At 37.6% G+C, this 15,063-nt stretch overlaps 1 protein-coding gene across 2 annotated transcripts in view; it reads right to left on the bottom strand.

The window, feature by feature from the left end:
• The window catches only part of sipa1l1 (signal-induced proliferation-associated 1 like 1), a 90,651-nt gene extending 75,811 nt beyond the window's left edge, over positions 1-14,840 (bottom strand). The window contains exon 1 of one of the 2 annotated variants that reach the window (XM_038288377.1): positions 14,616-14,840. The gene's annotated coding sequence lies outside the window, so the exon portion shown is untranslated. The remainder of the gene's footprint in view (positions 1-14,615) is intronic. The other variant, XM_038288376.1, reaches the window with a different exon arrangement.
• Positions 14,841-15,063: the final 223 nt, after the last annotated feature.

Raw genomic sequence — 15,063 nt, 5'->3', positions numbered from 1 at the left:
CTTCCAGGCGGACACCAATTTGGGATGGGAGAAAATGTAAATGCTAAAAAAAAGTATGACTAAGCCCCAACCTGAGTTCAAAAGTTCATCTGAAAATCCTTTTCCCTGCTCACCACTTTCCTGATCTCACCTCTAAGATGTATGTGCAGTTTCCATCGAGGAGGCAAATGGCACGAATATCAAAGGCTCGAGTTGTCGGTGAAATCACTTCTATGTGCCAAGCGAAAGCTCATGAAAGCTGATTTCCATAAGCTAACTGCACCTGATGTAGACATTTCAAAGTATTATCATTTAGTCATTGTGATCAAAGCTTCACCATAAAAAAACAGCTTTTTGGTACATCTGTCCTAGCACAGTTTAAGTGAAAACCTCAACTGCTGTTTTGAGAGTCAGCTGGTCTGTAGGGAGCCTGTTGGGATCCAACTGTGTAGTAAAATCTTGATAGTGAAAGCTATAAATCACAGTTCACCAACATATCAAGCCTCAGAGCTAATAAAACCAGGGAACAGAAGAACCTTACAAGAACAACAAAAACAACTTGCAGCTTTCCATTTTCCTTTCTTTATAGCAGCTCACACTGTCAACCACAGAAGTCAAAGCGGTAGCTATGGCTTCTCTAAGTTGTAATCAAGACTCTTGCTTTTTGTCATCCTCTGAAATGAGGTCTCTACTGTGATTTTGTTTAGAACAGTCATCTAATAAGATACTTACTTTTAAAAGGTACTAAAGTTTTTTTTATCATTATTATAACAATTGTGATGCATAAAACACATTCTGCAATACTTTATCGGACATACTGCAATGTTGCAAGTTTAGCAATTATTCTTTTACTGAACTATATCAGGGAAATATAAAATCACATGTTTGTTAATACTGCAGTCACTATATTATTGACCACATTAGACTGTTTCCTTATCAATATGTCAGCATTACACAATGAGTTTTTTAGCATCTCCCTTCAAATATAGATCAAGTGTTAACACAGGGGCACTAAAGGTTCAGCCAACACAGTAAAAAATATTGAATTAAAAAGCAGAATTGACATGCATGAAGATTAAATTCTGTGTGACCTGCACACAAGGATAATTTGATGACCACAATGAAAGCAGCTCTTAAAGAATCAAAAAATATCTTTCGTTTAGTAGCAACAAAAATTCCAACTTCATAAAAACTCTAGCACTTTTTTTTTTTTTGGCAAATGCAATAAACTGCCCACGATATTCTTATCCCCAATTGCACCATAAGTATAGGAGTCAACATAAAAATGAGCATCTGACAGGGTAAAGTGTAAGAATTATACCATTTTACAATCTACAAACAAACAGTATTTAACAAAGCCGAGAAGAAAATGCATGTAGCCCAAGGTAAATGAGAGAGAGGCATATGAGAGGAATGTGTGTGCAAACGCTTTTAAACCCGACATCTGAAAACACAATCCCTATACTTACAGCAATTAGCACAGTCTCTTGTTCTCTCACTCGCTGCTCTTTGTCTGGTGCTTTCAAATCGTTTGGAGTGTCAGAACAATGCAGTGCTCTGTAGCATCATTACAGGCCGAGACAAAAACAAAGCCTGACAACTATTACACGACTACAGTTTGAGTTAACTCAACAATTTAAAAGGGGAGAGGTGATAAAGGTATATAAAAGCAAGCAAATGTGATCAAAGTCTAATAAAAAGAAAATGGCCGTTTGTTTGGCAGTGTTTTTCTACGTTCTTCAAATGCTGTTTGTTTTATGTGTAAGAAATATTCAATAAATTTCATTAAAGAAATTTAAAAAAACCTAACAATATCTTAATTCATTGTTTTAGAACTATAGAAAACTGGTTATTTTCATCTAAATTAAATATTAGAATTGTATTTTTCTTCCCAAATCGGTGAATGCGCCCCCACTTCAACTCAACCAGTTTGCAGTGACCACACTCTTTAGTGTAGAAGTTGCGAGAAGTGTATGAAGACCTAAGATTGAGCTTGTCAACTTTAGTGTAGTGTTCAAAAAATAAAGTCAAAAAGTAAGGAAAGGTAAGGAGACAATTTCAAGGACATAGCAGATGTTAATGATTTGGCAATATCTGACATGCCGTAATTTTCAGACTATTAGCCGCACCTGAATATAAGCCGCAGAAGCTAAATTGCATGATTTGTACATATACAAGCCGCACCGGACTATAAGCTGCAGGTTTTTTATGTTTAACACAAACTGTCTTGCGCTCGCAATGTCCGTCTTTCTCGCTGTCGTTCTGTCTCGTACCACTCGCGGTAGAAGTCTGCTTCCAGAGGACCTCCGCATTCCCACGCGCGCGGCTACCGTACTTGTGTGTTGAAGCAAACGTGACGTCAACATGGTGGATGGTAAAATCCATAGATTTAGGTATTACCCTAGTGGCCGTTAGCTGTAAAAGTCCATAGATAAGCCGCATTGTTATATAAGGCGCAATGTCGAAAAAAGAAAATGGGGAATAAGTCGCGGCTTATAGTCCGAAAATTATGGTACATGTGGTTGACAAAATACAGGGAGAAAAAAATATCTGTAAATATGCAGTCAGTCATTTCAAAAAGTTGAATACCTGCATTTACAATTACAACTTTTTTCTTTTTTTATGCTTTTTTGTAATATATACACTCTTTTTATATTGTCTGTTGTATTGTTATCCTTAATGGCATTCTGCTTTAACTCTTTGTACTCTATATAAGCTACTGGAAACAGAATTTCCCATGAGGAGTAATCCCGAGGGATAAATAAAGTTGAGTCTAAATCTAACTCTTTTTATATCAGTAGTTGCTCTATAAACTAATAGCATTGCATGCTTAAATAATTAGGTCTATCCAGCAAAATGCTATCCAAATCATCTGAGCACAAGATGTTGAGGAAGACTGACATGTGCACGCTTAATGGTCGTGAGAAAGAGTATGGAGGGCTTCCAGGATAAATGCCACTTCTAAAGGACGAGAGGGCAGCGGGATTAATGCTGCAGATACCAAGCCCCCATGACACTTTGACAGATGTGTTGGCGTGCACCTCCCTAAGTGAAAGCCTATTTGAATAGGAGGGTTACTGCTATGGTTTCTGAGCAGTACCCTCAGCCCCAGAGCTCAACCCCAAAGAAAGGGTCATGCTGTTGCTTGACTACCAGCTTTTCCAGGCAAAATACAACAATTAACAACAAGGGCTAGATATTCTAGGGCCTCACCTTTCCCACCCTGCCCACACAATCACAGGGGGTGTAACTCTCTCGGAATCAAACTTTCCTTTTTATTTTTTAATCTTTATTATTTTTAAGGTAAAGAGTGAAGTTTGCAGACAAAAAAGAAAGATGAATGGAAAACAATGATGATTTCAGCTAGGATAATGTTAATGGAAGCAAAAAAGTTTAAACCAATCATACATATAAAGAGCTCTCTAAGTTTTATGTTGAATCCAATATTTTTAGATTTAGTTACAACAGGGCAGAATAGCACTCTGTCCAGCATAATTGAATGATACCAATGTGGGAAAAGATCAGGTGTATTAGCTTTAACATATATAAGCTGTCCTATTTTCTAAAATAGTTTGGAAAAGGGATTTCTTTTTGTTGCATTTCTCTACTTTCAATAGAGCTGTGGACACAGGAATGTGCAGCAGGAGAATACCTCTTGTTATGTTAAAGAAGAAAGGAAAAGAGGAAAACAGCTTCTAATTACTGTTGTTAGAATCCTGCATTATCATTAAACCCCAAGGTTCCTGACAACAAAACAACTGTGCCGCCATAGCAACAGAGTGCTGGAGGAGCAATGTCTGTACAGCTGTTTCATGCTTTGCCCATTTTGCTGACTACATGTGATCTGTCTGGTTGATGTAAATCCCTTCGCTGACCTATACCCTAATCTAGATCATATTCTGATGAGCACAGGTGGACACATCAGTCAGCCTGGCTAGCACTCCTTCACCCATGGGCTAAACAACGCAACGCAGCTGGGTTCATCTGATATTATGTAACCCAGCACCACCCCCGCAGGCCTTGTTCACACCATCTCTCTCCTCCTACTCCACCTCCCTCTTGTGAACCATTGGCTATTTGAAAGGATAGGAGCATTGAGAGACAGGTGTTTTCAAACAGCTAAAACTAGAGGGGAGGTATGTAGAAAAAAACACTTCAAACTGAAGCTTGAACATAAAGAGGACACTCTAAAAATCATGATCTGGAAAGTTCCTTATCATTTAGCACAATTAAAGATGATTAGGTTCTTATTAGGTGGCATAAATCTACACACCACAGATGAGTGCATTAAATGGTTGTATCCGAAAGAATTTCTAACACCGATTCTGCCGTTTTTCTAAAAAGTATTTTGTTACCAAGCAATAGTACCCAAAAGTGGAATAGCACCAGTTGCCTGGCAACATTTCCTTATTGAATCTCATATCAGGAAGCAATAGTGCTTGGAGCTCCAACCCTCTCGATACTTTTCTCATCTCCGGTACATGCTGTGATGTCCAGCTACAATAATCCTATTCCACTCATTTAAGAGCCTATAATAGCTTTAACAGTGATGTCTCCAAAGTATCAGTATGATACCTTAGACAGGCTCAGACTTAATATGTTAAGATTTAGTATGCTAGCTCCTTCAGTCCATTTCTATATTAAAGGAAAACAACTATTCTTTGCACCTTGCCCTACAGGAGCGAAAACTACAAAACACAGCCGACATGAATTGCATGCAAGCGGGTACATTCATCCTTATGTTGCTTCAAAGGCGGCTTTTTATCATCAAGTGCATGCAGAGGTGTTAAAGGGCTTCTGATAGTCACTTTATTAAAAACCACCCAGTGGGACGTCAATGAATAAGCTTTCTTTTTCACAAAAGTCTGCTGCCATTAGAAAGTACCACAGGGGCAAGGGAACTCTCCTCTGATGAGCCTGTTAATGAAAACCATCAACATCCACAAACCTCTCGTCAAGCATTTCTCTCCACAGCTGATGAGCCCCGATAGAGGCATTAGCTGGGAGCCTTCAGAAGGCACTGAAATGGATCAAAGCGCTGTGAGGTAAATCTACTCCAATGACCGTTTGCGGCGTCGACAGCACAGAGCAGCCCACTCAGTCTGGGTGATTAAGTAACATACCAAGATCAACTGATGATGACAGGGAGAGATCTATAGGAGGCAGGTGCAGCAGGGAAAACAGCTTTTTTGAAGACAATGCTTGTAAATAGTTGTGATGAAAAAACACAATCATGACAAAATAAAGAGGGAAAAAAACTGGAGGAAATTTATCGGCCCCTGTCATTGACTTTCGAGTACAATTTAAACTGCATAATGATTTCAAAAACTGCAAAATATTTACCAATAATAGTAAAGGACTTCCTGTCAAAACTCTAAAATGTTATATTTGTTGATGCATTAGCTTAAGAGTGCATGTTCCTGCCATTCAGCACTCAACTCATTAATGCAACAAAAAGCAAAATGAGCGCAGCTTATAATAAGCTAATCCTGAAATTGAATAAACTTGCATCTTATTAGAGACTAAAAATATTATGAAACTACTTATCTGTGTACTCAATGTGGGATTTGTTGTAAAAAAAAAAGAAATAGAATGCTTCCATATATTACTGCCGTATTTATAACATGATGTGAATTGAGTGGTAGTAGGTGTTACAGCAACAACTTATGGTTGTTTTTATTAACCAGATATAAAGTGGCTGCTGTGAAAATCAAAGGGAAACAAAACTCTGAGCCAAAATGAGCATTGCTCACCTAATTTACTTCAAATTTAGCTGTGGGCTTCCTGGAATCTCCTGCAATTCAAAAAGGCTGCCCTTTGATTTTGTCGATATTAATGTGAGTATCAACAAACTTGCTGCTTTCGGGTATCAGTTTTTACAATCCAAGCAGAAGTTCCTTCTGTTACCCACTCAAAGGTCACCAAAGTTAGGACAGCAGGAACAAAGCTCAGTGGAGGTTGTTTCTCTGCTGCAGCATGCCTCAGTCTTTGAAGCCTAACACTTCCTACCCTGCTTGTTGAAATAATTATTAACTAGTTCAGCTCTGAGTAAATATTTTAAGAATTTTTCCAAACTGGGAAGTAAATATGCAACTCTGTGATGGAGAACAGAGACATTCAGATATGACCTAGAATAAGGAGAGGGGTGGGAAGTAGGGCATACAGATCTCATCCTTTTTCAACATGCTGAGCTTGAACAAAGATGAAAAAAAACAAAACAAAAAACGATGAGGTCATCTCTATTGTGTACACACAAAACTGTCACACATTCATCTGTGTGTGAAAATAGACCTGTAGCTTGGCTATCTATGAGATAAAATGGATCTTGTCAAGCAATGATACCAAAAGACCAAAAATCTGCACTTTCAAAAAGCCCTGAAATCTGAAACTAAAATGCAGCTTCTGAGGACATTTCCTAAAAAGCCAAAATGCCCTCTTTCTTGAAAAGAATGCAAAAGGCTTGCAGCAAGCATAATATATTAAACAGTAAACATGACCAATAGTAGTGATCTGTTTCTTATTGTAGTTTTTGTTTTCATCACCTGCAAGCAGGATGTTGTAAACCTCTCCAAGCTTGATAACATTATTCTCCAAATTTTTCCAAATGTAGTTTACTCAGTAGCTGAAAGTACAATCCTAGTTGAAGTTTTTATACACTTGGAGAAGGGCTTTACACAGATAAATTTTCAATTGTTTTAAAATCAAACAAAACTACCAAACTATTTCCATGTGAAATGCGTCATATTCTTAATATAACGCATAGGAGCATTTCTAACTGACAGATGCTAAATAATAACCCGCTGACACCCCGAAACATTTGCAATAGCGGGCTATAACTGACCCTCGAGCAGGGCCATTATTAACTGCACCAAAAGCTTGGAAGTGACATACAAGTGCACCAAGGAAAGTATTAACATACCTTCCCATCATACCGAATGCTGCAGCTAGTCATCCTGTGCCAATAAAATGCAGCTATGCTGCAGCCTGTTCTCCCGCACTTGAATTCCTAGATGGGTTGGGAATTTTAAAAAGTGAATTCCCTTTGCATCCCTGTGGTTTATTTTTTGTGATGGTATACAAGGCCATTCCGATTATAGAGTCCCATGCATGTTCAGAGGATATAATCTTATCTTACGCTTGGTACGCGTATTCACACGTCTTGATCGGATCATTTATTTACGGTCCATATGAACAGAGATTTAAAAATTTTCACCTATAAACATAGCTATTGAATTGCTTTTTCGTATTTCAGGGGCTGGTTTAATTTGTATAACGAGATAAATTTCAGTCACAAAGGATCATTATATTATAACCATTTATCATTATATAAAGAATAAGAAAAAATTCCATTGTTTCATTGAACTCCAAGCAAAGCATGAGTTAGAGGATTTTGTTTTGGGTGCAAAAAACTATTACTTTACGTTTTAATCTGATATTTTCTTTATAAAAAGAACATTCAAATTGAAACTTTTACTTCATCTTTTTCTTTTTTTTTCCCCAAATTGGAGCTAAATGGTCATGAACATTTTAACCAAAATAAAAACAATGTTTGCTCATTCACAAAGAGAGATCACGAGGGGGAAATTACTGATAAAGACGGGCATATTGGCTGATAATAGTACCGGTAATAGTTTGCTAAGTGAGGCTGGGAATTGGAATGCTATAGAAGGAGCCATGGATCTGCAAAGCAGGAAGAATGGTAAGAGTTCAGCCAAAAGTTTTTGCAGCCCTCGGTAAATCAAAAGAGATTTATGTGTTTTGCGAAAAATGGCACAAAATACAGTAGAATCCCATTGGAAAGGGAAAAAAAACCAAGCCAGATGTGTCTAATTATCAGATTCACTTCACATTCTTATCAAAAAAAAAAAAAGGAAAAGATGCCTTCAATTTGCATGCTGTTTAATTTTTCAGCAGGCATTATAAAACTAATACTTACTGCAAGATTTGATCAACTGCACACACTCACTTTTCCAACAGATAAATCCTGACCAAGGATGTCACTAAGGATGGCTGGGAATCTAGATAATCACTTAGTTATTTAGGGATGTGATAACTTCCTGAGATTACAGGAGAAGACTGAAACTATATGCTTACTATAGTAATTAAATGAGGTCAGAAGACTACCCATAAAAGTTTACATCAAAGCTTCACTCGGGTGGCAAACATCTGCCAGGAGCAGAGAAATCTTGTTTTGACAATTAAAGCAACAACCCACGCTCCTGTGTAAAATCTTTGATCCAGATTCTTAAAGCTCCCCCAAGTGACATTAACAGAAACCTTAACTAGCCACAAGATTATCCGTTTGGTTTGCTTAGAATCAGTGAGGCAGGAAGAACAGCCAAGGAGGAGAACTCAGAGGTACATCTGAAAGTAATGATGATGCCTATTACTGTGTAAACAATTGTCTTAAATGTGGGATAAAGCCAAAAACTCGAATGCTTAAAACATCCACTGCATTTTCTGCCTGTTTTTTTTTTGGTTCCCCACTTAAATATTGCAGTATTTCACACAAAGTACCTCACAAGAGCCGGGGACAATTTAAGTGATGCTTTTCCCCTTTCAGTCACATTGATGTCCCAGCCAGCTGCCGTACAGCTCCTCGCCCCCTCTGCCACTCAGTCAACACGGTACTGAATCAGCCGCAACATTATCTGGGTGTAGCTCTTCATATTTTGACCTTAAATGCCAAGTTTGATATCATCTTTGGGTCCTTAGACAAAGCTACAAAATGATCAAAGACAAAAAACAAGTCACTAAATCCAGCAGCACAAGTGTGACTAAACTATATTTCCCAGAACTAAGAGCACTTTCATCAGTTTATGTTCATTGGGAGGGTTAACTTTAACAGCACGTGTCTGTGAGGACCAAAAAGGTTAAAGTGGACACTCTTTAAAAATTAAACACACTACGAAGGCTAACTTTAGAAGCAGCTGCTCATATTTCTCCTCCTCTAATCATCAATATATAAACCTGTAAAGTGGCCTGATGACGCACACAGAAAACCACCTTGTAAAGCAAAGAGATGTAAGCAAGAAATGTAAGCTGGAAAATATCACTTTTGTTAAATAGGAAATTCATACAAACATCTGAAATTTGTAGCATTTTTGAAGAAAGCCTTCTGAGATTGTGGTCATGGTATTTTACGTGGATATTATATAATGATACAGATAAAACTGTAAACAAGTGTCATATGCTCAAATCTAAAAAGCAGGCTATATTCAAAGCTAAATTCAAGAGACTGCTCTGATTGAGCACAAAGATCAAACCACACACATTCATAAAAATATTCACAGGAGGACAGAAAAGCAGTAATGGTTCAATTTATGTTCCAAAATAATTGGTTACTTATGATAGGTTTGGCTAAGAGAAGATAATTGGATTTCTTCGACTTAAAAAAGCAGGAAATACTTGCTAATAAACTGCTGAAGTCTTAACTTTGAGAAGATTTTCCTGCTGACTAAACAGTCTACAACTGAGACTTCATACTGACAGAGATGCCACTATCAGACGTTTACATTTCAGTTTTCTTTCTGAAAACTATACCAATTAATTTGTGTAAAAAAATAATAAAATAGCCAGTGGATTCCATACTGAAGGGGATCATTTTGTTCTCGATACAAACAATGCATGAATTACTGTACAACACCGACTCATATTTGGATCAAAGCACGGATTTCACACCTTAACTTGATCAAACCACTTAAAAGAACATTTTTAGGTCTTATACATTCAATAATCAGGGTAAAAAAAAGGCTGAATAATTGGTGCCATTACTAATACTATTCTATGGCTATTATTACCAATGCTCTTGTCTCATAAGCCTGTTATTTTGTGCTGTTATATAAGGTGTAAAATAACAAACTTGTTTATAAATAAACACATTTGACTTAGAAAAAGAAAGATAAATACAAATTTTGAATTTACATTAAATACAAAATGTATGGCAATGAGAAAGTCGTAGCATAGTTAATGATTTGAGGATCGATTTTATATAAATATCTGTTATTTGGACAACTTTTACACTAATTATTTATTGGCACTCAAATTTAAAGTAAAATAATGGATGGTCTCCATTCTCTAGCTAGCATGCTGCACAAGTTGAAGCAGCAGCAAAAAGATATGATTTGTTATACTCTGCAATCAAGGCAAGTCGGTCATTAAATGAAGCCTTGAAGAAAAAAAAAAACGGCGTTTTAAACATCACATCATATAGATTCCTAGATCAACCATTGCAGCTTTACTTAATCAATATTTGATACAAGTCAAGTCAGGTTAATCACAGAAAAAAAATATGGGAAAAAGCTGAAGCTTTAGAGTTTAAAGCTTAAATTTTGTTTAATACTTACTTTTATACATCAGTTTTCATGTTAACTAGATAAAAAGTACCATCAGAGAGAGTGATACAAAATATTTCTGTTGATGAGCCCCATCTGCAATAGTGCCGGTATGTAAAACGAAGCACTAATGATTCCCAGCCTCTCTATAGAGACATTAGCAATTAGCAAGCCTAACTGGGTGAGAATAGCACTTCTTTCACAAATACCAGCACATGCAGCCAACAGTAGCAACATCCTTTTAGTCATAACCCACGACAGAAATTTGAAGCCCTCTCTGCTTGGAAACAGATGGCAAGACAGTTGGTAGGAATTTCAACCATGTTCCCTAGCTTGCTAGAAGTTAAGATTAACAGTTCTTGTGCTCAGCTGCGTTGTTCCAGTGTCGTAACCAAGTCAGAGAGGAGTTACAAAGAGGGATTGGAGGAGCCCAAGAAAACAATTTGTGTCAGAAAATAATTCAAATGCATAAATAAACCCTACTTTACAAGACATTAAATACACTGTGGACCATTTCACATTTTCACTATATTTTCAGTAGGGCTTAATTATTATGTATGACAAAACAGACCTCAGTTACTAAGATGAGCCCATAAAATACAACTGCCTATTTAAAAACAATAGAGAAATCTTTGCCACCCGATTTATCTAGACTTGAAAAACAGCCCAATTCCAATCTTTGTTTATGTTTTATTAGATTTTAGTATGACATTTCTGTTAATGGTCAACCATCCAGTCTCCCTAGTCAAATCTAAATATTTAAGCACTTTTTTTTTTTTGCCATACAAATAGTCAGTTTATTATATTCTGTCAGGTCTCCCCATCTGTGCAGTATGTTCCCTCCGTTTACTTCTGCATGGATTAGCCAGTGCAGTTATTGTTTCATGAGGTTCTTTGTTTTTCTTTATCTATCCCAACTGAAAAAAGGCAGCTGTTTTCTACTCCATCGCTTCTATGCACTGTAATCCACTTTTTTAAATTCACATTATAATTGTGATAGAGGAGTCATTTCATGTTTACGCAATAAAAAACATGGGGAAAAAAAGAACGAGGTCCAACACCAGAGACCTTCCTTTCATAAGCTCTTATCTTAGGTGAATTGGATACAAGTAAAAGCTTACCCTTGAACCCAGTTTCCCTTTCTCTAACGGCAATGAGAGACCCTGTCAAAGCCTCGACAGGGCTTCAGTGCTCATCCTCAGCAAAACACTATGGATCAAAGTGATATGCAATTTCACATATCAGAGAAAGCACTGCAAGGGTTGTTTGCTACAAGAAAATGAAATGCAGGCTAGCGCTTCAAAAGGGCACATAGATGCAGCGATTCCAGCAAAGCTACATCCATGTCTTTATCTAAAGGCTTTCTTTGTTTACTATTTGAAACGGTGAACACCCAGTGAGGAATTTGGATTATGACCAATGCAGCATGCGTAACATAACAGTCAGTTAGCATGTTGTGTTAGTGTAGCTCTAATTCTAATACATAGCCTCAATGAGGGTGGATGATAATATATTTCAATTTCATTTTTTTTTCATAGTTATGCAGCTTAGGCCAATGCAAGTTTATTTATTTAGCAGCTTTTAGAGTTAGGAAATTTCAATCCCTTGTCGATAAATGAAAACACACAATAAAAAGTACATTGCAAGACAATAATAAATAAAGTTAGAATATAATCTTAAACTAATTATCTTTACATAGCACAGTAAAAGGCCACACTAAACATATTTAAAGACAGTTTATATATCACCCTCACAGTTTTTTTAGTTTATATGCAACTAAATTCAGCAAACTGTTTTATAAAAACAGACATCAATTTCCTTTCTTTCTAAAGTTAATTAACATTGCTTAATACCTTTCATCAGCAACAACAGAGGTGTAACAATACGTCAAATCTTACAGAAATTGGAATAAGATGATTATTTCCTCCAGACCAGCTCTGATCAGAAATTAAAGACCTTCCACCGCCCCAGTATGACAAGTATTAACCTGCCTTTATGAGTTTTATATCAAAACGTCCGACTAAAGTTACGGTTGATGGATAAATTCAAATAATATGCTTTTCTTTTTGCTTGAAACTAAATCCAAGACTGTTTTATTTTTTTTTCTTGAATGTTATATTCATTGAAAAAGAAAAGGGAAAGATTGGAAATTGGTACTGGCAATTAAAACCATGACCAGGGCATCTCCAAACAAAACCTTTACTTTTCTCCATATTTCTCTGGTAAAGACTTATTTTTTCAGACATTCTTATTCACCCTAAAGATCAGTGAAGTCCGTCCAAATAGACTGATGAACAAGTTCTTAAAACTGGGGGAAAAAAGGGGTCAAATGAGGTGAGAGTTGTGGGTAGAAATGAGAATGTCAGAGTCCTGGCATCCCATACTAGGAAGAAAGTGAGACTTGGAGAAAGAAAAAAAGACTCCGGCAGAGATTGAAAAAGGGAGGGAGGGATCGTAGGTGGTACAGATGGAGGAAAGAGCAACAGAACTAAAACAGTAACTGCGTGGGAGGTCATAAACAGGTGAAACCCCATCACCAGCCACTGTTAGTGATGCATTGCATGTGCTGGGATTCAAAAGGTCCTTTCTTTCCTGAGGAACTATTTCTAAGACTCTCCAAGAACACAGTCATATAACCTCTTCCAAAAGGAAACCATTTTTGAAACAAAGCTGAAAAATAACCAATGTTCTGAGAGATTAAAGGAAAATTCTCATCTGTGCTCACAATGCATCTAGCCCAAAATCCTCTGAAGAAACTTTTCACCCTAGGTGAGCCATATAACCAAAGAACAAGAATACAATTTCAGTTATTCTACATGATCAGCTCTACAAATAATCTTCCAGCTCTCCATCAAAAGCTCCGATATTTCCCCCTTTTCTGTTTTCCCACATCCTTCATTATTCACCGGCTCCATGTGTGACAGAACATGCGCGCCTCCACCTACACAGGCAATTTCAGCAGCCTACTTAATACTGTAAATGCGACACAGCCTGCGGATCGGCTCAGCCTTGGCATTCAAGCTGAGCTCACATTAGATGTTTAATAGCTAATATATAAAAGTTTGTGGATCCGATCCAGAAAATTCAAGGGTAAAAAAAAAAAAAAAAAGCTCAGTAACAATTTAAATGCATTCCTGGAGAAATAAGTGCTTGGATATCACAGCAATTGTGCTATAAGTGGAAAATTTCCATTTATGTCTTTTTTTGACATGCTCATTTAGGAGTTGTCAAAAGAGGGAAGCAGATTGCCTCTAGTGTGCATGCTGGACCCCTGAAGGGCTGGAGCTGGTAGCCCCAAGAAGACTCCACAGGTGGACAGGGCAATAATAACAAAAGAAAGAGCGACTATAGGGGGGGGTCCATTTACAATTAACATTCCTCCCAGGATGCCTTCAAGGCAGAGAGAAAGGTCTGAGACTAGAGAAGGTTTATTTATTATTAAACTTCAAAGCTATTATCTATAAAACAGCTCATTTCTATCAAATCACTTGATGAGAAAAACATCTGCTGTATCACTTTTCAAATCTGTCTACCCAGACCGCCATTTTGATTAATGATATAGCTCTTGACAGTGCAAACTCCATGCAAACTCCCCGACGGTAGTTTTTCTTTGCAAATGACAGATTATGCCTGATTAATTACACGTTCCTTTAAGGAAGCTCCAAAAAAAAAAAAAGTCTGCAGGACTTCACATTGGCAGCTTTATGCAAAGAGTGCAGTGGAATGTAACCCCCACATGAGCTCAGGTTTAAATTCCCTTTCGGTAGCATGAGAGCCTCGATAGCACCTTTGCACAAGCATTGCTCTGACTAGGACTCAAAGTCCCCCCCAAAAAAGGGGGTCGATCAGCGAGACAGAGACAGACAGGAAACCCGCGACAGCAGGGCAGCAGTTTGCTGCAGTCACGGAATGACTAAAACAAACAATTATCATTATCTTTGATTTCCTGTCTACTGATTCCAACGGTGGATCGTTATCTTATGTGTTAGGGCATAATGAATGGGACAGAAAGCTACGCAAAAAAAAAAAAAAAAAAAAAGCTTCATCCTATCTCATAACTGACAAATCATTTGAGAAACGCTGCTAATTAATTTGGACGTTAGCCATTATGAACGAGCAGAGCGACAGACTTACCTGGCCGTTAGCTAAACTTTTTGGTTGAGTTTTTTTCTTCTAAATGTCACCTTAGCTTGACAGATTAATCGATTGGAAATACAAAGAAATACTGACAAGAAGCTTTCCTCAGCGTTTGCTTCTCCTGTGTGTCACTGCGAACACTGAAAGAGGCGTGAATGTACTTACCTTTATTCATTTCCACCTTGTCTGCCTCCTCGCGAAGAAAGAACAAAAAAAAAAACGCCTCTCTCGCTGGTCAATTGAGGAATTAAATGAAGAGTGTCTGCAATGTGTGATAAGCAGAAACCCTTATTGAAGTCTGCACTTATTTATCAAGCGCTCCGTGCGTTTCACCAACCGCCTCTCGGTGTGTTCAAATCAGAAGTTCATCCAAAGTTGCAGCGGTTCGCTCCGCCTTGCAACGGCGATTAGGTCACTGCCTCTCCCCCGTTGCAGTCTCGCGAGATATCAGCGTTTTCAAATAGAAGGCGTTACGTGTTCTCGCGATAGAGCTATGAATGGATGATAAAGTACAAACGTGATGGGATAGAGGGAGGCCGTTGCTCTAGCAACAGATTCGGATGTAGCTCTCAGGCGACGTGCGGTTTCTGTGGTAGATTTGAGGACTGATAAG

This window comes from Cyprinodon tularosa, unplaced genomic scaffold (assembly GCF_016077235.1).
Source record: "Cyprinodon tularosa strain WSP-4 unplaced genomic scaffold, ASM1607723v1 ctg253, whole genome shotgun sequence".
Lineage (NCBI taxonomy): Eukaryota > Metazoa > Chordata > Actinopteri > Cyprinodontiformes > Cyprinodontidae > Cyprinodon > Cyprinodon tularosa.
Note: the sequence above shows the minus strand (reverse complement) of the source record. Positions and strands in the feature narration are given on the sequence as shown.